We start from the raw sequence: 27,339 nt of genomic DNA, 5'->3' as shown, positions 1-27,339 counted from the left end.
TTATCTATAAGCTACTTAAAAAACTGAAACCTTGCACCCCGTCTGCCGACCGTCTCCCATCTGAATATCTACAAATTGCCACAAAAGCTACAGACTATCCCATATCTGTCCTTATTAACAGAACTATCTCTGAAGGCAAAATCCCTACCATATGGAAAGTATCCCACATCATCCCTCTACATAAAGGTGGATCTTCTATTGAGCTTTCTAACTTTCGCCCTATTGCCTTACTCTCTCCATTATCTAAGATAATGGAAAAATGTATCCACAAACAACTACTCAACCACCTACTACAAAATAACCTACTAGCAAACTGCCAACATGGCTTCAGACCATTCCATAGCACAACGACTGCCCTTCTATCCTTCACTGACTCTATAAATAAAAATCGTAACAATAACTCCTTTTCCTCTGCGCTATTTATTGACCTGTCAAAAGCCTTTGATATGGTTAACCATAATTTACTTCTAGACAAACTAAAGTCCCATTTTCTTGATCCACAAGCATTACAATGGTTTAGGTGTTATCTTAAAAACAGACAGCAAGCAGTACTTTGGGATAACAATCTGTCTTCATTATTTCCAGTAAATATTGGAGTCCCACAAGGCTTTATCTTAGGCCCCCTTCTTTTTTCCTTATTTATTAACGACCTCCACATGAACATACCTAAAGCCACCTGCATTCAATATGCAGATGACTCAACCTTAATCTGTACTGTTAAGAACATAGCCTCCCTCCAGTCCCTCACCCAAACTGTTTTCCAAAATGTTGAAAACTGGTTTGTGCAACATTGCCTCCTCCTTAATCCCAAAAAACAAAACTACTGCTTTTTACTCCAACTCATAAATCACCCACTACATTCTTCTCTATAACCTCTAACAATGCTACCAACATAACCCCAGATACTACCACCCGCCTACTAGGTGTTACAATTGATAATCGTCTTAACTATGATGACCATATTAACTCCACCATAAAGTCTATTAACAAAAAACTTGGTACTCTCTATAGAATTAAACCCTTCCTTACCCCCTCAGCCAGGAAAACTGTTGCTCAGACCCACCTCATTTCTACCCTTTTCTATTCCTCTGCTATATATACTAACCTATCAAAACACAACATCTCCAAACTTTCTACCTGTTATAATAGCATAGCTAGATTCATCACATGCTGTCCCTTTAAAACTCACCACTGCCTTAACCTCAAACAACTAGGATGGCTAGAATTGCAGAACCATATACTCTGTCAACAGTTACTTATCACTCAAAAGATCCTATACCACCCCAGTAATACCCCTGTCCTCACTAATCTAATTTCACCATATAAAAATCTAGCTACACTACGTTCTGCTAATAAACTCCTGGTCTCCTCGATTAAATCTAACAACAAAGCTGGTGACTCACTTTTCTCAAACACTACAGGTAAAAACTGGAATCAGCTCCCTCCTGAACTATCTACCCTAGCTTCTACTTCTCTATTCAAAAAAAATATTAAAGGACATCTTAAAACTCAGTGGCTTTGTCCGTGTGCTAACCCATACTGAAATATTTTCCCCTCCTGCTCAAACCCCTTTCCCCACTCCTCTAACCTAGGCCTCCAAATCTAGTTACTTCTCTTTTTTTTTCATAATAAGAGGATAAAATATAAGGACTTTACTCTGTTTTGCTCATACCCAATTTGTGTTTAGTATACTTGTTTTTTTATTTATTTAGTTTAACTTTTAGCATAATGTCTATAGTCGATATTTTTATACTATTTTTTTCTTTTATCCAATGCTACCTCTGTACTGTTATTATACATTTCTTTGTTACATATTGTTAACTTTGTTACTGTTTATGCTTGGAGCTTTTCTCCCCGGGCCTCTACTGAAAATGGACATATATCCAGTTAGACTAGCCCGGTCAACAAATGTAAAATAAATAAATAAAATGAATTGATGGTGAGAAGAATTCAGAACAAAGAAGAAAAAGAAATGACCAGGTCATTGGATAATTGGATATTTTAATGGTTTCATTAAGAATAAAGGTCAGAAGGTAAGGGATTTTATTCTTATTCATAAAGAAACATTTTGTGACATTATTTTTTAGGCTGGTTCTGTTCTGGAAAGTTTTGGGGGGAGTATGAGAAGAATGTGGTTAATGCATTTCACAGAGAAACAAAAAATAAATGTTCAATTTCAAACTGAAGCTGAAAAAGACATTTTAAAGAGACGTTTTAAGCCAACTTTGTAAAGAAGTCATGAACATTAGAGCAAAGTCTATGATAACGGAGGATTATGGATTGGGATTATGGGACTGTCATATCGTACTGAAAATAGAGAAAGAAAAATGTTCATATCCATAAATGTGGATGGTAATAGAGGTGTTGTAAAATATTAGGGGCAACCAAAAACATGTTTATTTTCCTGTGGAAAAAGTCAAGTAACTGTGATTGGAGGAAATGTTACATTTGTGGGAAAACAGGTCACGATGCAAGCAAGTGTGAACTGAAATGTTATAAATGCAACAACACTGGTCATTTATATATCGATTGTAATCAAGAGAAAATGGGTGAAGAAGAAAAAAACAAAAGTGATGACATTATAAGAGAAGAAAGTCCAAGTAAAAGATAAAGAGGAAGTAGGGAAGTAAGATCAGGGTAAAAATAAAGATGAGGATAAATAGAAAAATGAAACAGAAGAAAATATAGAAAGAGGTTCTGAAATAAGTGATGAGAAAGACATAAGTTGGAAAATAATGAAAGGTAAAAAGAATGCCATTTGCAAAAGAGTGAGAGACAGAAAAAGAAAGTTTAAAGGGATAAATGCAAAAGAGAAAAATAAAGGAAATGGATAATACAGATGAGATAAATACTTCATTTACACATTTTCTGATAAGCTACATCATAGACATAATGACAACTTAAGTGATTTATGTAAATGTAAATAGTAACAAAAATGTAAGTAGAAAAATAGGCATCCTAAATTGATGTGGTGTTGACATAATAATACGGGAAAATGTAAGATTTTTGACATAAGAAGAGAGATTACAAACTAAGAAACTTTGGGGAGGAGACACAATATGGGAACCTAGGAAAGGAACTACGTTCAGGCATAGTTCTACTTTGTAGAAAATCGTTGAAAATATTGAACACAACATTGGCAGTGATGGGAAGATTAACTGTTGTCGACCTCAAATGACATAATCATGTATATAGAATTAAAGAGTTGTATGCCTATGTTACAAGTAAAGAAAAGGAAATTTATTTCATAACATTTTATATTATGTGGTAATTAATATGAATGTAGTATTTACAGGAGATTTTATTTATTTGAGAAGAAAAAAGGAGAAGAGGATATGATGATAAGAAAATGTTAAGAAAATTTTTGAAGTTGTGAAATATGCAATTTGAAGATTTGGAATAATAATTTCTAGACATATAGTTGAGGTATATACAAACAGAAGTAGATAAATGTGCTGTTGTCAATCTCACCTTTATTCTCACTGATAGGTTAGATCTGATGTTTCGGATCCATCTCGGCCTTTCCAAAAGCTTGAGGTCTTTAGCAAAGCTTGTGAGCATCCTTCCGTACCCATAATGCAGTTCCCCAACTTCCTCAGATCTTGTTTGCCACGCTGCGCAAAGGATCTTCTAGCAAGCTCTGGCCTAAGTTCACTATTTTCATTAGTAACGCTTTCTTCATCTTTATCATTATCTTATAGTTAAATCCTTTTCCCCCTCAAAATTCTATCAACCTTCCCTTAGATAACTTTACCCTTCCTGTTACTTATCCCTTTTTGGATTGTGTTAGCATCCATTTAAGTTAGATGACATCTAACAGTCACCTGTTTAAGTTAGAGGGTGTTTCTCTTTATTGTTGTAGTTAAATTTACTTATTCTATCTTGGTAGTTTTTCTTCACCCCTGTCCTTAGTTAGCATCCGTTTTTAGTTAGAGAGCATCTAACTAATGTCTGTTTCAGTTAGAGGATGCCCCCCAGCTCTTTAAAAAAAGAAACTCTCCTTCAACTTCTTTTTCTGTCTATACTCTGGTAGTTAGAGAGCCTACTAACATGTTTGAAAAGGAAGGTAAGCCTCTTGGGTTTAAAAATATGTGAGCAGTGTGGCAAGAAGATGCCCTTCAGTGACACACACATTTTGTGTGTACTGTTTGGGGCATCTTCACCTGCAAAAATCTTGTTCTGTCTGCCACGGCTTTAATCAGAGAGCACACATGGAGCGCAAAAACAAATAGATCTTGAAGGGATTATTGAAAACCCCATTTTCTGAGGCTGTTTCCCCCACTTCTTCTTCGAAATCAGAGAGGTCTGAAAAAGCAGGGAAATGTCCTTCTCCGGCTCCAAAATCTTCTTCGGAGCTGAAACCAAAACAACCAAAACTGTCCTCTCTAACCGAACCTGCGGAGCAGGCAGTGACATTAGGAACCAAGACTTTGTCAGAGCAGAAAGAACCACTGGCTCCAAAGTCAACTAATCTGGAAACTTTGCCTTCAGAGTTTCAATATCCTTCCTTGAAGCCAATCACTTTTCAGCTCCCTTCTCCATTCCTGACTAGATCCAGGTCTTTCTACCTGGCCAAAAAGCAGTCTCTCTGATGAAGATGTGGATAGGGTAGTGCAGAAGCTCCTAAGGATACCTGCTTTGGCCAAGTTACTTTTGGATCCGAGCTCAAAGGAGTCAGATTAGACACAATCTTCCCCACTGGAGCCTGCTCCTCCTCCGATCCGTCCAGTGGTTTCGGAGCTGGAAGATTCTGACATCTAGCTTTTGTCAGTTTCAGATCCATGAACCATTGGCTTCTCAGATCAGATATCTGCCCTGGTCGTTTCTGCCCAGTTGGAGCAGAAAACTTCTGGGAGCCAGCACTGTCCGGTCAGGTCCTCGGAGCCGGCTCAGATCACCTTGGCTCTGATCCTGCCTCTTGGGCCCTTGGTGCAAATGAGTTTGATTCCTACTCAGCTTTGGAGCCGCTGTTCTCTGCTCTGAAGATTCCCACTGGTTCCGACAACTTGTTTGTTGTCAGCCTTCGAGGTTATGAGGAGGGTGATGACTACTCCCCAGTCTAAGACACAAATTTCCTTGGATCTTCCTCCCTTTGCACAGGTGTCTTTGTGTACTCACACCCATCCACGGGATCGCGGGGTACCCAAGCTTCAGGGTGTCCCTCTGGGGACCCCCCTTTCCAAAACTTCCCCAGAATACCCCACTGAGGAAGTCCCTTGGAAGAGAACATGCAAGAGGAAGCATCTTGACTCCCCAGAGGAGTCCATCATGTCCACTACTGACCTCTAAGCAGAAAGGTCCCCACAATCGCCTCCTGAGAACGTCTCTTTGGAGACATCCTAGAAATTTAAAAACAGAGAGTTGACTGGCAGTCCTCCTCCCCTTCTTCCAAGGAGTCTGTATATCTGACGGCCTTCGGATCTCACCCTTCAACCTCTTTGGTGACCCTCTTCTTCTGATGAGCTTACTGATTTAATCTCTTGGAAGGCTTGGGAGACCCCAGAATCTATAGAGCCCACTCCTAGGGGGCCAAACAAGTATATCGCAGCTTCAAAGGATTAGGCATTCCTAACCAAAGGTGCAGTAGTTGATGCTATGGTCATGGCAGCAGCCATGAAAAAGGCACTTTCCGAGACCAGTTCCTTTCTCCATCCACTGAATAAGGATTCCAGGACTATGGATAGGTATGGGAAATGTGTATTTTCGTCAGTGGCTTTTACCTTATGGTCGCTGAACTACCTGACCCGTTTCACTAGACTACAGAGGGACCTTTTAAAAGAACTATCAGACTCCCTCCAAGGAGCTGTAAGGTGATGTGGTGGTGGATAAAGTCAGTGCACAGCCCGCTACCCTCAGTTCAGTTGTTCATAAGTTCATAGATTAGTACTAGGCTAACTGCCCTTGAGGGCTATTTTAAGCCTAGCCAATTACCCCATGTGAGAATTAAACCTGGACCTTGTGTCTGAAAGATAAACACCTTAACCATTATACCATCCTCTCACCCAAAAGATTTCCATGCCGAAACCAGGATTGAACCATGGACCTTTAGATCTTCAGTCTAACGCTCTCCCAACTGAGCTATTTCAGCTCAAGGAAGTGATTTGAAAGACTTTGGGAAGCAAGGTGATTAATTAGCTTTTTGCCATATAGGTTCATAGATTAGTATTAGACTAACTGCCTTTATGGGCCATTTCAAGCCTAGTCAGTTAGGCCCCATGTGAGTATCAAACCTTGCACCTTTCGTCTGTAAGATAGACACCTTAACCATCATGCCAACCTTCCACAAATGGTAATGGCTTTTATTGGGCTCAAAACATGAATGACTACATGCAAGGCGTAGGCCCTGACCACTACTATGTCAGCTCATCCATGAAACTCATTTTATATGCAGCAGATGGAGCAAGTAGGGCAGAGGGTTCAGGCATCTCTATTAAGAGACATGCCCGAATGCACCATTGCTATTTCGCAGAGCCCTTCAGGTCTTCCATCATTAATGCCCCCTTTGCTGGCTCATCTCTCTTTGGGCCTAAAGTAAAAGAAACTCTGACCAGGTATGAACAGGAAGGTAAGACCTTGTCTGCTATTGGAGTATGTTTTTCTGCACCTACCGTACTATTCCCAAAGGGTCAGAGAGGTTGTGGAAAGATGTGATTCAAGAAATCACAGAGGTCTTACCAAGATGCACAAGGTTAGAGTTCCCCAAGGGGCTGAGCGGGGGGGACAATAATGGAAGAAGCCATCCATGCGGCAGAGGAGGCCCACAGAATCAGGACTCCAGGGAATCTTTCTTTGGTAGACCCTTTCAGCGCTCCTGAGGGAGTGCCCGACTTCTCGCCTCTAGAGGCAGTTTGAGGGGGGGGTGGCAATTGTCTCTGCATCTCGAAACCTGGCAAAAGGTACAGACAACAGATAGGTGCAGAACATGATATCCAGGGGATACATAATTTCCTTCTCCTTCCCCACTTTCATAAACAAGTCAGTTCCATACATTACATCCAGTCAAAAGGAACAATCAACATTAGAAATGCCAAGGTTGCTAATAAAACTAAGTCATCCAAGAAGTCCCCGCAGACCAGCGAGTATCTGGAACTTACTCAAGATTCTTTTTAGTTTCAAAGAAAACAGAAATGGAGACCAGTCTTGGATCTCAGGAAACTAAACAATTCTTAGAAAAAGACCAAGTTCTGGATGGTAACACTCCACTTCCATATGAAACTATTAATCAGGAAGACACGAGCTACTGCAAAATTAGTGCTTCAGGTTTTGGGGAAATGGTACCCCTAGCTCGCCTGCATATGAGGATACTTCAGTGGTTACCTTCCACATAGTGGTCAATCCTAGATCTTCCAGTGTTGCAAAATCCTCATAACCAACTCCTGCAAAAAGGATCTTGAGTGGTGGATTCACTGGTGGATTCACTCTCCTTTGGTATCTCAAGGCCATCCCTTCATCCACCCTCAACCCCAAGCCACAGTGACCACGGACACTTTCCAGATAACAGGGGCCATTTTCTGGGGAAGACATTCCATTGCATCTGGCAGGAACATGAGTATCATTTGCACATAAACATCCTAGAGATGAGGGCAGCGTTGTTGGCATTGCAAGCATTTCAGGACACTGTCCCTATAGGAATGATAGCAATTCAGTCAGACATTATGTCAGTAGTTTGGTACATAAACAAGGAGGAACCAGATCTTACCCCTTTTTTGAGAAGCTCTAAGGGTTTGGCAATGAACAATGACCTCCAACTGTTTTCTGATTACAACCCACATCCTGCGGAAATCCAACGTGATTGCAGACAAATTGAGCACAGCTATATTATGGCTGCACGAGTGGTCCCTCAATCAGAAAGTTTCTGAAGAGATTTTCCAAAATGAGGCCAGCCTTGCTGTAATCTGTTTGCATCACCCATCAGTGCTAAATGCAGGAACTACTTTGCCCTGATACCTCCCATGGGGAAGTCACCAAGGGATGCACTTGTTCATGATTGGCCTCCGGAACTCCTGTATGCTTTCTCCCTAATTCCCCTGATTCCCAAGTTGATACAGAAAGCAAGTTTGTCGGAGACTTGCGATAATCCTGATTTCCCCCTATTTGCGTTATCAAATCTGGTTTCCCTTCCTTCAGCCTCATCTTCTGGACAAACCATGGATTCTGCACCCTGCTCCTGACCTTCTGACTCACCCATCAGGAATGGTACACCCCAGCCTACACAACCTCAAATTGACAGCTTGGCTGCTACAATTCTCCTGATTGCCAGGTTTTCTCTTCTATCCTCCCCAGTAAAACATATTTTATTGTCTTCCCATAAAACTTCTACACGAATATTGTACAAGAGTAAATTAAATAGGTTTGTAATATGGGTGAGTGATAATCAGATAGATCCTTTTTCTGTACCCATACATTCTGTCCTGAAATTTCTAACAAAACTCTTTCATGAGGGAGCTGCTGCTTCTACTATTAGAGTTAACTGGCAGCAATTTCAGATTTTCATGTGGGAGAAAATGGCTCTGTGATTGTCACACAGGCTCTGTAAAGCCTTTTTGAAAGTAAGAATGATGATCTTCCTCCTCTTTCGGCTGCTGCTGTTAGGGGTCGCCACAGCGGATCATCTGTTTACATTTCTTCCTGTCCTCTGCATCTTGCTCTGTCACACAAACCACCTGCATGTCCTCTCTCACCACATTTATGAACCTTATCTTAGACCTTCCTCTTTTCCTGTTACCTGTCAGCTTCATCCTTAGCATTTTTTCCCAATATACTCTGCATCCCTCGTGAGCACATGTCCAAACCAACATAATCTTGCCTTTCTGGCTTTGTCTCCAAACCTTCCAACCTGGGATTACCCCCTAATATACTTATTCCTAATCCTGTCCACCCTCATCACACCCAGTGCAAATCTTAACATCTTTAACTCTGCCACATCCAGCTCTGACTCCTGCCTTTTTGTCAGTGCCACTGTCTCCAACCCATATAACATAGCTGGTCTCACTACCCTCTTGTAGACCTTCCCTTTCACTCTTACTGGTACTCGTCTGTCATAAATCACTCCTGACACTCTTCTCCACCCACTCCATCCTGCCTGTACTCTCTTCTTCACCTCTCTTCCACACTAACCATTACTCTGAACTGTTGATCCCAAGTATTTAAACTCATCCACCATTGCCACCTCTACTCCCTGCATCCTCTCCATTCCTCTATCCTTCCTCTCATTCACACACATATATTCTGTCTTAGTCCTGCTGACTTTCATTCCTCTTATTTCTAGAGCATATCTCCACCTCTCCAGGGTCTCTTCCACCTGTTCCCTACTCTCACTACAGATCATAATGTCATCTACAAATGTCTCATCTGTCAACCTGTCCATCACCATTGCAAATAAGAAAGGGCTCAGAGCTGATCCTTGATGTAATCCCACCTCCACCTTAAACGCATTCATCACTCCCACTGCAGACCTCACAGCTGTCACACTACCCTCGTACATATCCATACATATGTACATATACATATACATATCCTCGTACATATACATAAAGGAATAATAATGATAAGACCCCCAAAAAATCCAACTCCTTCCTGGGATCTGAATTTCATATTAACAAACATAATTTGCCCCCCCCCCCCCATTTGAACCTTCTTCCACGTGTGATTTAAATTTTCTTTTTTGGAAAACACTTTAGTGGCTATTACCTCAGCTAGAAGGGTTTCAGAATTGCAAGTCTTGTCTATCAAGCAATCATACTTGGTTTTTAATAAGGACAGAGTTTCTCTGTACACTAATCTTTCCTTTCTTCCAAAGGTTGTGTCGGAAAGTAACCTATTGAGCTGCCATTTTTCTTCCCAAGTTACCAAAACAAAGGTGACTACTCTTTGCATCTTCTGGACGTACATAGACAGTTATGCTTTTACTTGCACAGAACTTCAGAATTTAGGAAATCAACTCTTCATATCCTACTCTGAGATTAGAAAAGGTCAACCTGTTTCAAAAGTTACCTTGTCTAGATTGCTCACTTTTTGTATATCCTACATCTGCAGCTCTAAAAACAGACCTCCTCCTTTCGCTGTTAAAGTGCAGTCCACCAGGTCAATGGCTACATTTGCAGCTTTCCAAGCAAGGTTACCCCTGGATGATATTTGCGCTGCAGCTACTTGGGCAAAACCTCATACTTTTACTAGTCATTACAAATTGGATTTGGCCTCCAGGAGTAGAGCCTCTTTTGGTTCTATGATTCTGAGACATATACTCCCATGAGCCAGCCAAGAGTCAGGTTACTTGGGATTCAGTCCCATCAGTGAGAATAAAGGCAAGTTGACAACAACACATAAAGAAGTTATGTACTTACCATAATGTTCCATGTGTGTTGTCCATCTCAACCTTTATTCTCACAACCCACCCTTCATGCCCCCTTCCAATATGCCTGGGAGACCGAGTAGTAACTGGATTGATGGATCTCCATAGCCTCAGAAATACTGCCGTTGGTCCATGATAAATGTATGTACTTTAGGTGTTATTCTATATAAAAGAAGTTTTTGCTCATTTTAAGTTTTCATGGTGGGCAAACAGGATCTGAGGAAGTTGGGGGACTGCATTATGGGTAGGGAAGGATGCTCACGAGCTTTGCTGAAGACCTCGAGCTTTTGGAAAGGCCGAAACGGATCCAACACATCAGATCCGACCCATTGGTAAGAATAAAGGTTGAGATGGACAACATACATGGAACATTATGGTAAGTACATGACTTCTTTTTTTATTATATCACAGAGTGTAAATATAACTAAGGGAGAGACGCTTATAACAGGCTTTTCAGATCACTCAGCCATATGGCTAGAATTACAAGAAAGTAAGGAATATACCAGATTGGGAAAAGGAATAAAAAGAATAAATGAGAAATTATGGGATGAAAATGGAAAACAAAATATGTGTGTGTTTATGGAAAGATCACTTTTCCACTTGAGTGTGTTATATAAACTGGTCTCACTGGTGGCTAACTTTGAAAGAAAAACATAAAAAATTTTTTTTAGATTGTCAGTCAGATATAAGAAAAGCAGAAAAAATGTTTAGAGATGCTCTAAAAGATTTGGAAAGGAACGGTAGAGAGAATATTATGGGGTAGAACAGAGAATTTATGAAAAGGATTAAGAGACAATTAAAGAATTATTATTATTACAAATATATTATTTACAAAGTAAAACAGAAGAGGTATCAGCTTATTTGAGAAGCATAGTTTGAAGAGAATACTAGTATAGGAGAGGTAAGAAGAGCTCAGAAACAAATTATGACTATTGTAATACATTATGTAAGGAAAATGTTTCAAGATAGAAAGTAAGTATAAAAAAGAAGGACACGAGGAAAGATTGACAGAACAAGACAATAAGGAATTGAAAAATGAGACGTCCTTATATGAATTAGATAAAGTACTTAGACTAGTTCATTTTCAGTCATTTTCAGGATCAGATGGAATTTTATGGATTGGCGAAAAAATACTTCTTAAAAGTTATGAATGCATGGTTAAGTGAAGGTTTTATTTATAAAGATTTTTCAGTGGTATACTGAAATTTGTATGAAGAAAGGAAGGTAAAAATAAAATAGAAAATTGGAGACTAGTATTAAACAATGCAGTTTATAAGAGTTTTATGAAAATAATTTAGAAAAGAATGGAAAGTAAAATGGAAAGTATTATGGATGTTAGCATATATAGTTTAAGATGGGAAGAAAGAAAGGATGTCAGGAATTATTATTCATAGTAGGGAAATTGTTGATGATATTATGAACAGGCTTAATGAGACCAAGATCATGATAGCAGATTTGAATAAAGCTTTTGATACAGTACAACATGAACTTCTGTGGACAATTATGGAAAAGTGTGGCATTGGTAAGAAAATTAAGATTGTATGTTGTTCCGCATATAATAGAAATAAAGTAAGAATTTTAGTGAATGGGTGTTGAAGCAAAGAAGTAGATGTAAATAATGGGATGCATCAGGGATGCCATATGAGTAGTATATTGTTTGGATTAGTTATGGATGTATTAGTCAGAGATGTAAATTTCCACGTGGGGTGCTGCTTCTGTTTATTAATGAATTGAGAAAAATTCCAGTCATGTTTACTTATGGTGATGATGATATATTGATTATGAGAAACAAAGTCTGGATGAAAGAAGTCATATGTACATGGTATAAAAATTTCATGATACAATATTATTCTGTTAATCCTTGGGCTGAGCTAGTGAATGAAAAAGTTAAAGCTATAAAAGTACGAAAAGCATGGTATAATAAGCAAGTAGAATGACAAGATTTTTTTATAGAGATTAGTAATTATGAATTACCAGTAAAGGGAAATATGCCATTAAAAAAACAGTGAAAGAGTTTGTATATATTGTGGTAAAGAAGAAACTACAGAACATGTTTTGTATAAGGGTTGCAAAATTGTGGGAAATTGTGTAAAGAAAATTTCTTTGAAATATAAAGGAGGTAAATGAAACATGTATAGGTATGATTATATATGGATATTATAGCCATAAAAATAAGGAATATGTTAGTAAAATAGGTACAATTATTTTCTGTTGTGTGGACCATTTGGAGTGAAAGGCTAAGTGAAATCATGTTTAATAGTAAATGGAGACTAGCAGCAATCTTAAAAAAAATTAGATGGTTGTTGTGGAAAAAAGGAGTGAGGTTCAAATAAGGCTATCTATGACTGTACTATAATGGAAAGGAGTGGGAATTTGTACACTGTATCAATTTGTAAATATGTAAGTTTGTAAATAGTATTGTACATAATGTTTTTTAAATGAAGAACCCCTACTCTTTTCGATAGGTGTCATGGATCTTTTACATCATCTGAGCTACCGCCAACTCAAGCAGATGAGACATTGGTTTAATGTCTAATTTGAAGGAGGAAACAGACATAGCATTCACCATGTAAGAAAGTCTAAGTGTTCCACCTCATATCTTTCTGTTGTGCTATTTAAAATGATATATTTTCTATCATTTTGACTTCTGATTTCTCAAGCCCCTATTTTTTTCTACTCAGGAAATGTTTTTTCCTTATTTCTTCTCTTCTCAACGCTACAAGGTTCCTGCCATCACAGCTATTAAAACTTCCAAAAAACTAAAAAAAAATGATTTATTTAACATTTGTTTAGGGAATGTCCAACTTGGAATGAAGCCAATTTTCAGAGGAGGCTTGCGGAGAAACACAACAGATGCATGTCTTTTGTAATGTGGGAGGAAACCGGAGCGCCCGAAGGAGACCCACACGGATGCAGGGAGGACATGCAGACTCCGCACAGAAGGCACCCCAGCTGAGAATCAAACCAGAGAACCTGTTGCTGTGAGGCGACAACGCTACCGCTGCACCACTGCGCCATGCAAAAATGGACAATTACTTATATTTGAAAGTGGTTGTGTTATGTTTTTTGGCTAGTAGTTAACTAGTTGAGTAGTTTGACTCTAGTACTATCTATTTTTTATTAGTAGAGAAATTTCTGATGTTCATCATATTTATCATTGCTACAGTAGCCTAAGGTATAAGGGTTATATCCTGCTAAGGATATATCAGCCAATCAGCTTCCAGACCTTTAGGGTACCTTCCATGCACCCAGACTGTTAGTTAAACCTGAACTGGCTGGAAGGCAGGTTTTGGTGCCAAGCCCTTCTGAGCTTTCCTGCTGCTGAAAAGAACACCCCTCTGTGACCTTTCAATGATCGAAAGTTGACTTGTGCTGTTCCTTTGCCGGACAGATGTGTTCTCTTTGAGGAAATGCCTTCCACACTTAATATTGTATTTTTTTAACTTATTTTCCAGTTAAGGATAGTGTTTTTATGCTGGGAGAATGTGTTTTTGATGACTGCCTTGTGACTTTATACTTTTAAATGGGATCTTACTTTTGTTCTTATAAGGGACCTTGTTCCCCTCTCCCACCGTGGCAGTCTTTTATCCCTTTCAGAAAAATCTGAATTTTCTTTTCTGTCTTTGGCACCAGATTGTTTCAGACAAATGGATTCCGAGTCTGATTCAGATTCAGCAAGGTTACAGGAGGCAGTGGAAAAAATTCCTCCTTTTCAAGGAATTATTTCACATCCACCAGACCAAACCCTTTGGTTCCCTCCTGTTTTACAACACATATTTTCTCAAAGAGTAATTGAAACAGTTACTTCTTCCCAGTTGGGAAGAGGATTTTATTCAAGAATGTTTTAGTATCAGAAATACAAATACCAGTAACCAAAGTCCAAGATAGCACCCAGGAAGGAGAAAAAGCAGTCCACAACCAAGTAATGAAAAACACTTCTTTAATGTCCAAAGCACATAAACGCTTAACTTAAATCACCGCGTTTTCTTCCTCAATACAAAGACTTCATCAGATGCAGTGTATCCCATACTACCATTCATTTATCGTCCCATCAATTATCTAATAAACATCAATTTGTCCTTCAACCACTTAATTAAAAATGACAAAAAATCCTTTAATAATATTTCTAATAAAATACATACAATGAGCTTAAAAAATATATACACCTTTATAAATAAATCATATTTGTGCAAACCAGGTCTTTATAACAGCTGTTAAAAAATATATGTATTATTCTTGTGCAAACCATATACATTTTAAATGTAAAACTAATGTAGGGGCTCTCTCTAGTGACCAGTCATCGCCAATGCAATAAAATCTCCTAAAAAAGTTAAAACATTGCTTCAGTGATGCATGTTTTTTAAAAAGCAATACAAACTCTTTACATCACAATTTTGCAGCTCTCAATTTTAATAGGGAGGCTATAGAGATGTTCTCATTAAGTCCAGGGGGAGCATTAGCTTGTAGTGTTGTTTGCCACCACAGTTCCCTATATTCTATTTTCTCCTCCCAAAGCCCCCGTCTTAGATAATTTTTAACTTTTTCTAAAACAAAAAATGAAAAACGTGCATTCTCACATTCTTTTAGGTGTTTAAATAAAGCATTATTTTCTTTTTTGTTTGAATGCCATAATGATGTTCGTAACTTATTTTTTTTCAGTTTACCCTCTGTCTTCCCAACATAGAAAGCCCCACATTCTTCACAAATCACCAAGTAAACTAACCCAAAAGAATGACAATTTGAAAATTCCTTTCCTTGTATCCACTTGTTTCTATAAGCTAAAAAAAAAATGTCTTTATTTTCTACATATGTATATTGTGAACAATGGCCACATTAAATGTCCCTTTCTTTTTCCTAACCATGTTTCCATGTTTACTATCTCGTTCCAGTAAGTATTTTAAATTCTGGCCCTTCCTATAAATGACTTTAACAGGTTCTTTGGGAATGTCACCTAAGTCTGTCAAACCCACAAACCTTTCCCATTCATTCTGAATTATTTTTCTAACTGAACTAGCACTCCCTTTGTATTCTATTATAAATGCATTACTAAAATGTTCTTCTTGACAAATTCTCATTTCTGTACCTTCTCATGCTGTGGATTCTCCTATGATGGGTCTAGACCTTTCATTTCCTTTCTCCCTTCTCTGACCTCTTTCTTAATACAGTGTATCATTGTCTATGGGTAACCCCTTTCTTTAAATAAAGCTTCTAAGAAGTTACACTTTTTCTATTTCTGCTAGGTCATCCTACTAGCGCGCACATATTGTCCCTTTATAATAATTCTTTTATAATGAAAAGGATGTGCTCTTTCAAAATGGAGATATGAATTTGAAAACGTATCCTTCCTAAAAATTATAGAATTAAATCTATTATTTATTTTATATATTTCTACATCTAGGTACTGAAGCTTTTCCATAGGAAAACTTATGGGTAAATTCTAAAAAGTTAGTCGTGTTTCCCAGAAAACAAATGAATTCCTGTAACTTATCTAAGGAAGCTGTCCATAAAATACATGTGTCATCCAGGAACCTTCTGTATAACATCCAACAGTCAGAGTACTTGGATTAAAGCACATATTTCTGTTCCCATTTTGACAGTGTAAGGTTAGCATAAGTAGGGGGCAGGCAGCACCCATGGCTACCCCCAGTATTTGTTGGAAAAATTCTCCTTTAAAGTAAATGTAGTTGTACTTTAGGACCAGGTCCATTACATTTAGGCAAACTAGTTGTTCATTATATACAAGTCCAACATCTTCAAATATCACTTCCTCTAGTAGTTCCATACCTTCATTGTGAGGGATGCTTGTGAATAAATCAACAATATCTATTGTAATAAAGACAATATTGTAATTGTACAATTCAAGTTTGATTTCCCTTAAGAAATCCCAAGAATCTCTCAAAATATTTTTTTTCTTGAGCCATAATTTCTTTAATTTCATATCAACATACTTTGCCAATGAAGACGTTTTTGACCCTTTGGCCGCAACTGTTGATCTTAAAGGGGGGGGTCTGCCTCATTTTTATGAACATTAGGAATTCCAAAGATTGTGGGTATTATTGGTTTTTCAATTATCAAAAAATTATAGGTATTCTGGTCAATCAACCCCTGTAGTAACATGTCATTTAAAGCCAGGTCAATTTTCCTGTTGTTGTTGTGTCTTTCGGCTTTTCCCGGTTAGGGTTCGCCACAGTGGAACTCCAGTCCGCTAATGATTGACAGTAGATTTTTGCGTGCCAAGTTGCCAGCTCTGATGCACAACCTTCAACGAAGGTACGCCCATTCACGCATGTCTCCACACAGAAGACGCTCTAGCTGAGAATCGAACAGGACAACGTCTTACTGTGAGGCGACAACACTACCGCAGCACCACCACCGCAGTATCCAGGTCAATTTTCCTGTATGAAATGTTAAACACACCACCAGAAGGAAAAAACCAAATCCACAAAGTGTGCTTAAGCACTTTCGTTTTTAATAAAAACTTCATCAGAATGAAGTACATCATAGCTAACCCTCCTTTTATACATGAATCTAATACACCAATGACTAACAATTTGTTAATTAATCAATTAATAACATCATAATGATTAAATTACATAAATGCAGAACAAAACAAACACATCAACGTCCATAAAATTCCCTTTCACAGTATAAATACAACTCCAAAAGTTGCCACCAATTACATCATATATTTATAAAATGAATGTATGTTCACAGTTGTAAATAACCTTCTGCTTTTAATCTTAATATAGAGCTAATGGATATGTTGCTGTTCAAACCTGGTTCTTGTGTTGCATTTGTCCTTAACTGCTACCTAAGTTCCTTAGCCTCTAGGTAGTCGTTAAGGGGTCCACCCCTTTCACCTAAAGAAACTTGCTCTATAATGCAAAACTTAAAATAATTTCCTTCATTATTTTTAATATGCAAAGCTAGGACATTTTTGATGTCTTGTTTTTTAATGTCATAATAGTGTTGATATATTCTACTTCTCAGTGCATTGATCGTCTTTCCTATATAGAAACTGGGGCATTGGGAACACTTTGCTAAATAAACAACTGTCTTACTATTACATTAATATTTTTTCTTATATACATATTTCCCATAATTTGGAATGTTAACCTCAGTTCCCTCTATAATATGTTGACATTGCATACAAAAAACACATTTTAACATGCCTTTCTTTCCATAATAACCATCATGTGACCTCTCTATCATATTTTTCAAAGTTATGTCTTTTTTGTATACGATGTTGGGCACCTTTCCCACTACATCCGTATATTCCTTATTCATATTGAATACATTCCAATTATGTTGTATAATTTGTCTAATATCTGTAAACTCCTGGTTGTATTTAAAAATTCCAGCTTTGTTGAAGGTTTTGGGTTCTGTACCCCCCCCCCACTTGAATGACCAATTTCAATACCTTACCCAATAATGAAAAAAAATGCCCATTGTTCCTCTTATGGACTACTTCTTGTAATGTTTTTTCTACAAAACCTAGAGGGTAGCCTCTCTTAACTAGCATGTCAGTAAGGATGTTAATTTGGTCAAGAAATTCATAATAATTTGAAATCATCCTAGCTAGTCTTACCCCTTGTCCTTTTACTAAGGCCTTCTTTTGTTGTATAGGGTGAAAACTTTCAAAATGCAGCAGTGTATTTGAGTATGTGGGTTTTCTAAATATGGTCGTCTCAAAACATTTATCCAAATTATTTTTGCTAATAGTAATGTCTAAATAGTCTATTTTGTCAAATGAGGTAACATGTGAAAATTCTAAAAAGTCTGTGCTTTCATCGATGAATGCCAAAAATTGTTTGAGTATGTCTTCACTGTTATTCCATAGAATGATTATGTCATCTAAATAATGACCGTAATAAGTCCAATTTTTTGCAAACGGACTATTAAATATGTATTCCACTTCCCAAAATGCCAAAACAATATTGGCAAAGATAGGAGCACATATGGCCCCCATAGCTACTCCCTTGCACTGTTTGAAAACCTGTTCTTCAAAAACTATAACATTGGTTTCCAAAATTAACTCCATCAAACTTCTAATGGTTAAAATACGGTCGTGTGTAAATCTAGTATGTTGGCACAAGTATGAGTAAAACCATTTAATGCCAATGTAGTGTGGAATTACTGAAAACAGGTCCTTCACATCTATTGTCACAAAAATCAATGTTTCTTTATACATTTTCCTGTTTATTTTTCTCAATAAGTCCCAAGAATCTTTCACAATCCAGTTACATTCTGAAAGAGTGTTTTTAAGTTGTGTATCTATAAATTTAGCAACAAAGTATGTCTTCGATGCTTTAGCATCAACATTACAAGAAGTAGTCCATAAGAGGAACGATTGGCATTTTTTTTCATTATTGGGTAAGGGTATTGAAATTGGTCATTCAAGTGGGGGGGGGTACAGAACCCAAAACCTTCAACAAAGCTGGAATTTTTAAATACAACCAGCAGTTTACAGATATTAGACAAATTATACAACATAATTGGAATGTATTCAATATGAATAAGGAATATACGGATGTAGTGGGAAAGGTGCCCAACATCGTATACAAAAAAGACATAACTTTGAAAAAATATGATAGAGAGGTCACATGATGGTTATTATGGAAAGAAAGGCATGTTAAAATGTGGTTTTTGTATGCAATGTCAACATATTATAGAGGGAACTGAGATTAACATTCCAAATTATGGGAAATATGTATATAAGAAAAAATATTCATGTAATAGTAAGACAGTTGTTTATTTAGCAAAGTGTTCCCAATGCCCCAGTTTCTATATAGGAAAGACGATCAATGTACTGAGAAGTAGAATATATCAACACTGTTATGACATTAAAAAACAAGACATCAGAAATGTCCTAGCTTTGCATATTAAAAATAATGAAGGACATTATTTTAAGTTTTGCATTATAGAGCAAGTTTCTTTAGGTGAAAGGAGTGGACCCCTTAACAACTACCTAGAGGCTAAGGAACTTAGGTGGCAGTTAAGGACAAATGCAACACAAGAACCAGGTTTGAACAGCAACATATCCATTAGCTCTATATTAAGATTAAAAGCAGAAGGTTATTTACAGCTGTGAACATACATTCATTTTATAAATATATGATGTAATTGGTGGCAACTTTTGGAGTTGAATTTATAATGTGAAAGGGAATTTTATGGACGTTGAAGTGTTTGTTTTGTTTTGCATTTATGTAATTTAATCATTATGATATTAATTGATTAATTAACAAATTGTTATTCATTGGTGTATTAGATTCATGTATAAAAGGAGGGTTAGCTATGATGTACTTCATTCTGATGAAGTTTTTATTAAAAACGAAAGCGCTTAAGCACACTTTGTGGATTTGGTTTATTCCTTCTGGTGGTGTGTTTAAGGTTTGTGTGCTTCTGAGTTTATGTGGTGTTTTAGTGGAACATGGAAAGAGTAGACGTAGTGGATCCACCTACAGTCAATTCTTTGGCAACCTCGCTTAATACCCTCACTATTACTGTCGCTAATCTTGTTCAGCTTGTTGAAAAGCTGAGCCAACGTAAGGACAGTGTTCATACAAAAAACAATCTTCAGGGCTCTAATACTTATGCTACAAGCCCCAACTTTGTCGAGGACGATTCCAGTACGTTTGGTATTACACCAGCTCAACGTTACCAACCTACGACCTCTACTCTTTCGGGTAGAGATGAGGAACGGACTTCAGACAACCCGAGCACATCTATGGGTAGCACTTCCGGTAACGAACGCAGATCTCTAAGTCAATGGCTTGAAGGGGAACGCGAATGGCATTCGGCGCCATCAAACAGCACTGAAGTAAATTGTTCACTGGACAAACAGTTTACTTTGTTTGAAGCACTCAGTAAAGACTACCGAAAGTTGCAATTGGAGAACAGCTACATGCATGAATGTAAACGGAGGGAACAAATACCGAAAGGGCTTCGACTATGGCGTTATCCCACAGGAATTGACAAGGACTCCGACCTTTACTTGGAACTTATTCAAATGTTTAACAGGCATGGATGTGAATTTTTAGAATGCCTTATTAAGGACAACGACAGGAAAATGGTAATTCTATTTGATAAAATCAAGAGTATTAATAATAGTATAAAAGGAGACTTACTGTTTGAATTTAAAAGGACACAGTATGACAATATTTTTAAAAGCATTGATTTATATATTGCTGAATTAAAATATAAAAAAGAAGGTAAGCTTAAAAGAGATGAAAATGAGTATGCACAGCATAGAGCATACCCCCCCCACCTAGAAGTCAATTTAAGGCCAAAAACCATTATGACAATAGTGGTAACAATAATATTGAATTCAATGAAGAAGGGCAGATTACCCCGGACCCTTTAGAATTCCCCCCTCTAAGGAGGTCAGAGCGACTAAGGAACCAGAGAGGGGTATGAATTATTACAACCACAACTACAGGGGGAGGGGGAGAACATATTAATGCATGATTTAGATGAGATTGATGTGCCTTATGACTTTAATTTTGAAAACGGTTTGGTTCAAATTGTTTGTAACAAAAGCGATGATTTTAAAGTGTATAACTATAGTGACATTATATTTGACAACGATGTTGCAGATGTGTTTGACAAAGGTTTATCCTTTGTCCCAAGTAATAGAGCTTCACTGGATGATATTCTAATTGACTTAAAGTTATATACAAGAAAATTGAATTTTCAATTTTGTTTCAAAGACAGATCACAAAAAAGTAGTAACATACATTTTAATAAAAGGCCAAGTGTATTTAATCCACCCCTTTGTCCTGTAATACAGACTTTTGAAAAATTATGTGAATATGACATTAGGGAGATATTTAAAAACAAAAAGAACAACACTTATGGCCTTGATAAAACAGAAAATAACCTGAATACAAAGGTGAGAGAGTTAGTACAGAAGTTGTGTAACAATAATGAATTAAGAATTTTGAAACCAGACAAGGGGGGTGGGTTGGTCATTATGAATAAGAACTCATATATTGACAAATTACTTGGTATTTTACATTCTGAGACATATTGTCAAATTAGTGTCAATGAGAAGAATATTTTATATAGAAAAGTGGACATACTATTAGAAGAACTTCTTATGAATAGACAAATTTCCTTAGAGGAGTATTCATATATGGATGTGAAACACCCCAAAACACCCACAATTTTTGGAATTCCAAAAATTCAAAAAGATTTAGAAAATCCCCCCCTAAGACCCATTGTTGATGCTAAAGCATCGAAGACATACTTTGTTGCTAAATTTATAGATACACAACTTAAAAACACTCTTTCAGATTGTAAATGGATTGTGAAAGATTCTTGGGACTTATTGAGAAAAATAAACAGGAAAATGTATAAAGAAACATTGATTTTTGTGACAATAGATGTGAAGGACCTGTTTTCAGTAATTCCACACAACATTGGCATTGAATGGTTTTACTCATACTTGTGCCAACATACTAGATTTACACACGACCGTATTTTAACCATTAGAAGTTTGATGGAGTTAATTTTGGAAACCAATGTTATAGTTTTTGAAGAACAGGTTTTCAAACAGTGCAAGAGAGTAGCTATGAGGGCCATATGTGCTCCTATCTTTGCCAATATTGTTTTGGCATTTTGGGAAGTGGAATACATATTTAATAGTCCGTTTGCAAAAAATTGGACTTGTTACGGTCATTATTTAGATGACATAATCATTCTATGGAATAACAGTGAAGACATACTCAAACAATTTTTGGCATTCATTGATAAAAGCACAGACTTTTTAGAATTTTCACGTTACCTCATTTGACAAAATAGACTATTTAGACATTACTATTAGCAAAAATAATTTGGATAAATGTTTTGAGACGACCATATTTAGAAAACCCACATACTCAAATACACTGCTGCATTTTGAAAGTTTTCACCCTATACACCAAAATAAGGCCTTAGTAAAAGGACAAGGGGTAAGACTAGCTAGGATGATTTCAAATTATTATGAATTTCTGGACCAAATTAACATCCTTACTGACATGCTAGTTAAGAGAGGCTACCCCCTAGGTTTTGTAGAAAAAACATTACAAGAAGTAGTCCATAAGAGGAACAATGGGCATTTTTTTCATTATTGGGTAAGGGTATTGAAATTGGTCATTCAAGTGGGGGGGGGGGTACAGAACCCAAAATCTTCAACAAAGCTGGAATTTTTAAATACAACCAGCAGTTTACAGATATTAGACAAATTATACAACATAATTGGAATGTATTCAATATGAATAAGGAATATACTGATGTAGTGGGAAAGGTGCCCAATATCGTATACAAAAAAGACATAACTTTGAAAAAATATGATAGAGAGGTCACATGATGGTTATTATGGAAAGAAAGGCATGTTAAAATGTGGGTTTTGTATGCAATGTCAACATATTATAGAGGGAACTGAGATTAACATTCCAAATTATGGGAAATATGTATATAAGAAAAAATATTCATGTAATAGTAAGACAGTTGTTTATTTAGCAAAGTGTTCCCAATGCCCCAGTTTCTATATAGGAAAGACAATCAATGCACTGAGAAGTAGAATATATCAACACTATTATGACATTAAAAAACAAGACATCAAAAATGTCCTAGCTTTGCATATTAAAAATAATGAAGGACATTATTTTAAGTTTTGCATTATAGAGCAAGTTTCTTTAGGTGAAAGGGGTGGACCCCTTAACGACTACCTAGAGGCTAAGGAACTTAGGTGGCAGTTAAGGAGAAATGCAACACAAGAACCAGGTTTGAACAGCAACATATCCATTAGCTCTATATTAAGATTAAAAGCAGAAGGTTATTTACAACTGTGAACATACATTCATTTTATAAATATATGATGTAATTGGTGACAACTTTTGGAATTGTATTTATACTGTGAAAGGGAATTTTATGGACGTTGATGTGTTTGTTTTGTTTTGCATTTATGTAATTTAATCATTATGATGTTATTAATTGATTGATTAACAAATTGTTAGTCATTGGTGTATTAGATTCATGTATAAAAGGAGGGTTAGCTATGATGTACTTCATTCTGATGAAGTTTTTATTAAAAACGAAAGCGCTTAAGCACACTTTGTGGATTTGGTTTATTCCTTCTGGTGGTGTGTTTAAGGTTTGTGTGCTTCTGAGTTTACGTCTGTATGAAATGTTAATATCATTCCTAGATGCACTGGCATATTTATTAGTGTCACCTAAAATGTTCATTTTTCCTTCATACAGTATAACATCCATTATAACTATCCCCCACCTTTATCAGGTTTCATAACCCTGATGTCCTTGTTATATCTTAACTCAGTTAAAATTATTTTCTCTTCAGTATTCAACTTAGATCTACACCTAACTTTAGAGAATTCATTTCTGATTTCCTTCTCCACGATGCCTTCAAAATTTTTCCGTTGCAGGTGTAAAGGCTTTTTAGTGCCAAAGAAAGAAAATGCCTGGAGACCAGTTCTAGATCTTTCTTTTGTAAACCATTACATAATAGTGCCCAAGATCAGAATGCTTTCACTTCATAACCTGTTACCCTTATTCCTTCATTCTAGGTTTTTATTAAGCTTAGATTTAAAAGATGTTTTTCATCACATTCCTATTCATCCAAATTTCAGCCATTTATTAAGTTTTTATGTATCTAGATCACATTATCAGTTCTCTGACTTACCCTTTGGGCTATCTACTGCTCCAAGAATGTTCACAAAGTGTCTAGCTCCTGTCATAGCCCATTGTAGGCTACAGGGTATCCACATTTTTTTCTGTATTTCGACAACTTACTTACCTTTGCAGTCTTTTTCAAAGTGTCAAGAATCTCTCACATGGATTCCAAGAGAACATTCTTTTTGACTCCATCACACAGGATTGTGTATTTTGTTATCTGCTTGCCGTCTCACTAGAAAGGGCTTTTCTTCCTTTAGGAAAAAATAGAGCTATACGTACATGTTTTCCAGGAGTTTTCCACTCAGACTTTGGTCACTGTGATGGAATATCTCAATATTCTAGATCTCATGGCTTCTATGATTCTCAAGACATCTCTTGCAAGGTTCCACATGAGAAAGATTCAGTGGTGTCTGAAGTCTGTCTGACCCCAGCATCAATGCCCATTATCTTTTTAGATTCCACTTGTGGGATGTTTTAGAAGACAAATCAGTTGGTGGAGACATGAAATATCCCTGAATCCAAATCTTCCCTTCTCCCCTCCTGCTTCAGAGCAGTCAGTCAGTCACATGAGACACATCAGACTTTGCTTGGAGAGCAGTGTCAAAGGGGATAAAAGTGCAAGGTATCTAGGACAACAAAGACCCAGGCACATAAACCTGTAAAGAAGTACTTGCCCTTATAAAAGCACTCAACTCTGTGAATCACCTTTGGTCTCCAATACCTCTTCAGGTTGTTAACATACAATGCTACAGTCACATGATACATAAACAAGGGGGAAACCATATCTTAACCCCTATGCAGACTAGCCATGTTGGCAAGGGATATAGCTTTAACACACATTCTCACTCTGCAGGCATCCTACAGTACGTCATAGCAAAATTTGATGGCAGACAAGCTGAGCCTAGCAAAGGCAGATTCCCCCCACAAATGGAAATTAGATCGAGGGGGATCTTCCAAGATTTGATTTATCTGTGGGGAGTTTCTCAGGTTGACCTTATTGCCTCATCAGTGAACAATCAGCTGACAAAATGCTGCTCCAGGACTTCTTGCACAAAGGCCTGGAAGGAAGATGCCTTTTCTTTTTCCTTGGATTGGAATATTCCTGAATGCCTTTCTGCCCCTTTCCCTGATATCCAGGGTTCTTGTGAAGATTCAGGAGGAATTCCCTAAGATCATTGTAATAACTCCCTTCTGACCCAGACAACAGTCCTCCCTTCTTTTGAGAGTGGCCAGAGGCACTTACCACAGGCTTCCACACAGGCTGGATCTACTCCCATAAAACAGGGGTATTTGATACATCCCGGCCCCAAATAACTTCAACCAATTACCTGGATGATAGGATCTTAATTATCTTTTAGGCACCTCTTTACTGAGGAAATGTGCCAGGTACTGATGGAGGCAAAAAATCTTGCTACTAGAAAATCATGTATAAGCAAATGGAAAAGGTTTTCTAGTTGGCGTCATCGTAATAACCAGCAACCATTGCGTACTAGTGTTTCTCTGGTTTTGCAACATTTCTGTGAGTTACTTTCCTGTGGTCTGTCTTACTGCTCTAACAAGGTTTATTTGTTGGCCATTTCAGCATACCTGCCCATGGATCCCCCTCTTTCAATGCATTTTCTTGTCAAAATGTTTTTGGAAGGAGATATTACATAAGAGACCTCTAACAAAAGTGCTGGCTCCACCTTGGGATCTTTATTTTGTGTGAGAGAAGTTAACACATGCTCCATTTCAATCATTTCATCTGGTTGACTTGAGATTCTTTACCTGAAAACAGTTTTATTGATTGCTTTGACCACTGCAAGAAGTGTGTCTGAGTTGCAAGCTGGTACGATGGGTCAACCTTATTTTATTTTCCACAAGCCAATGTTTCTTTGACAGCTAATCTTTCTTTTATGCCTGAAATGGTATCCAAGTTTACTTTAAGTCAAATTATCCACCTCCCTGTGTTCTTCATATCTTAGATATCCAGACAAATCTGGTACCACCTTGACAGAACAAAATCTTTCAGAACTTCCAATCAGTTTGCTTACTTTTGCTGAAGATAAGAAAAAGAGACATCCTGTGTCTAAGCAGTCTTATTTCAAATGGTTGTCTATGGCTATTACCTTTTTGTATTCCCGTCACTGCATAACTGTTCCTGGCAGGGTCAAGGTACACACTACCAGAGCTTTGGCCTCATATGTGGCTTTTTGGAAAGGGGTGGACTCTAAAAGTATACTTTTCAAAGCACTACAAGCTAGATTCCTTCTTCAGGTATAAATTATGATTTGTTAGGACAGTGCAAGGGTACCTTGACCCTTCCCCTTCCACGTCCCAGATGTTCTAAGCTATGGTAATCTACCTGTATAGCTTAGGCTACTGCAGTATTGATCAATATGAGGAACACAATGCAGTTGTCTAAGTAAACTTACCATAACAATAGATGTTTGAATGATCATTACTGCAGTATCTCCCTCCTCCCACACTCCCCTTGCTTTTTGGTTTGTTTTTTATACCAGGGTGTGGACATTTGATTTTTGTAGTTCCTAGAAATGTCCTCTGAGGGCTTAGCACCAGTCTGTCAAATGGCATGAAAGTTCTGAAGGGCATGACACCCAAACCTGTATTTTAGTCAGCTCACCTCGAACTTTGTAAAGGTGTAAACTGCTAGTAATGTGGTCATACCTGTCAGTTTTGCCTGTCATGTTTGGGAGTGGAGAAGTTATCTGAGTTTCACCCTGTTTGCAAGGGCTTTTGGCTTACAGCTCTTCAGATTGGAAAAACAAATTAATTATTAAGGGGTAAGGCATTGACCCAAAAAGATCTCAAACAAAGAAAAGCAAAGCATGCTGACAAGTCTAGAGAAGCATATTCTCGAAAATGAAGACTTGAATATTCATAGCCATTCTAGGCACCATAGATTCTGAGGACGTAGTCTCTGCATCAGTTACAGCATGCTGTTCAGTTTCATTAATGGAACTCTTAGAGACAGTCATCATCCCTGGCAAGTCCCTGAACAGACTGTTGAACATGATCTCATTTGAGAACGAGTTGTCTCTAAGTCCCTATCAACCTCATTCATCCTCTCCATTCTGATCCTTCAGGTCTTACAGAAGTATGTCTGAAACAGATTTAGATTACAAATAATGTTAGCTTTTCTCATGATGCAGATCAAGATGGGAGTCCTTCCATCCCCTTCTGTATCAAGAACAGATAGGGCTGGACCAGCAACCCTATATTAGCTTCTTCTAAAATGCATGTTTCAGCACCTGAGATTACAGAAACAATCCCGAACCTGAAGTCTGTTCCTTCAGTGCATATCACAATCTCTG

General features: G+C 37.4%; 1 protein-coding gene and 1 non-coding gene across 2 annotated transcripts in view; one reads left to right on the top strand and one right to left on the bottom strand.

The window, feature by feature from the left end:
* Positions 1-27,339, top strand: part of CC2D1B (coiled-coil and C2 domain containing 1B) — a 2,494,855-nt gene that overhangs the window by 2,437,039 nt on the left and 30,477 nt on the right. The gene's annotated exons all lie outside the window — the stretch shown is intronic.
* On the bottom strand, positions 6,017-6,088 carry TRNAF-GAA. Its single transcript has one exon. It is a non-coding gene; the product is annotated as a tRNA-Phe (tRNA).

The sequence above is a fragment of the Protopterus annectens genome, chromosome 10.part0 (genome assembly GCF_019279795.1).
Source record: "Protopterus annectens isolate FY-2018-M chromosome 10.part0, PAN1.0, whole genome shotgun sequence".
Lineage (NCBI taxonomy): Eukaryota > Metazoa > Chordata > Ceratodontiformes > Protopteridae > Protopterus > Protopterus annectens.
Note: the sequence above shows the minus strand (reverse complement) of the source record. Positions and strands in the feature narration are given on the sequence as shown.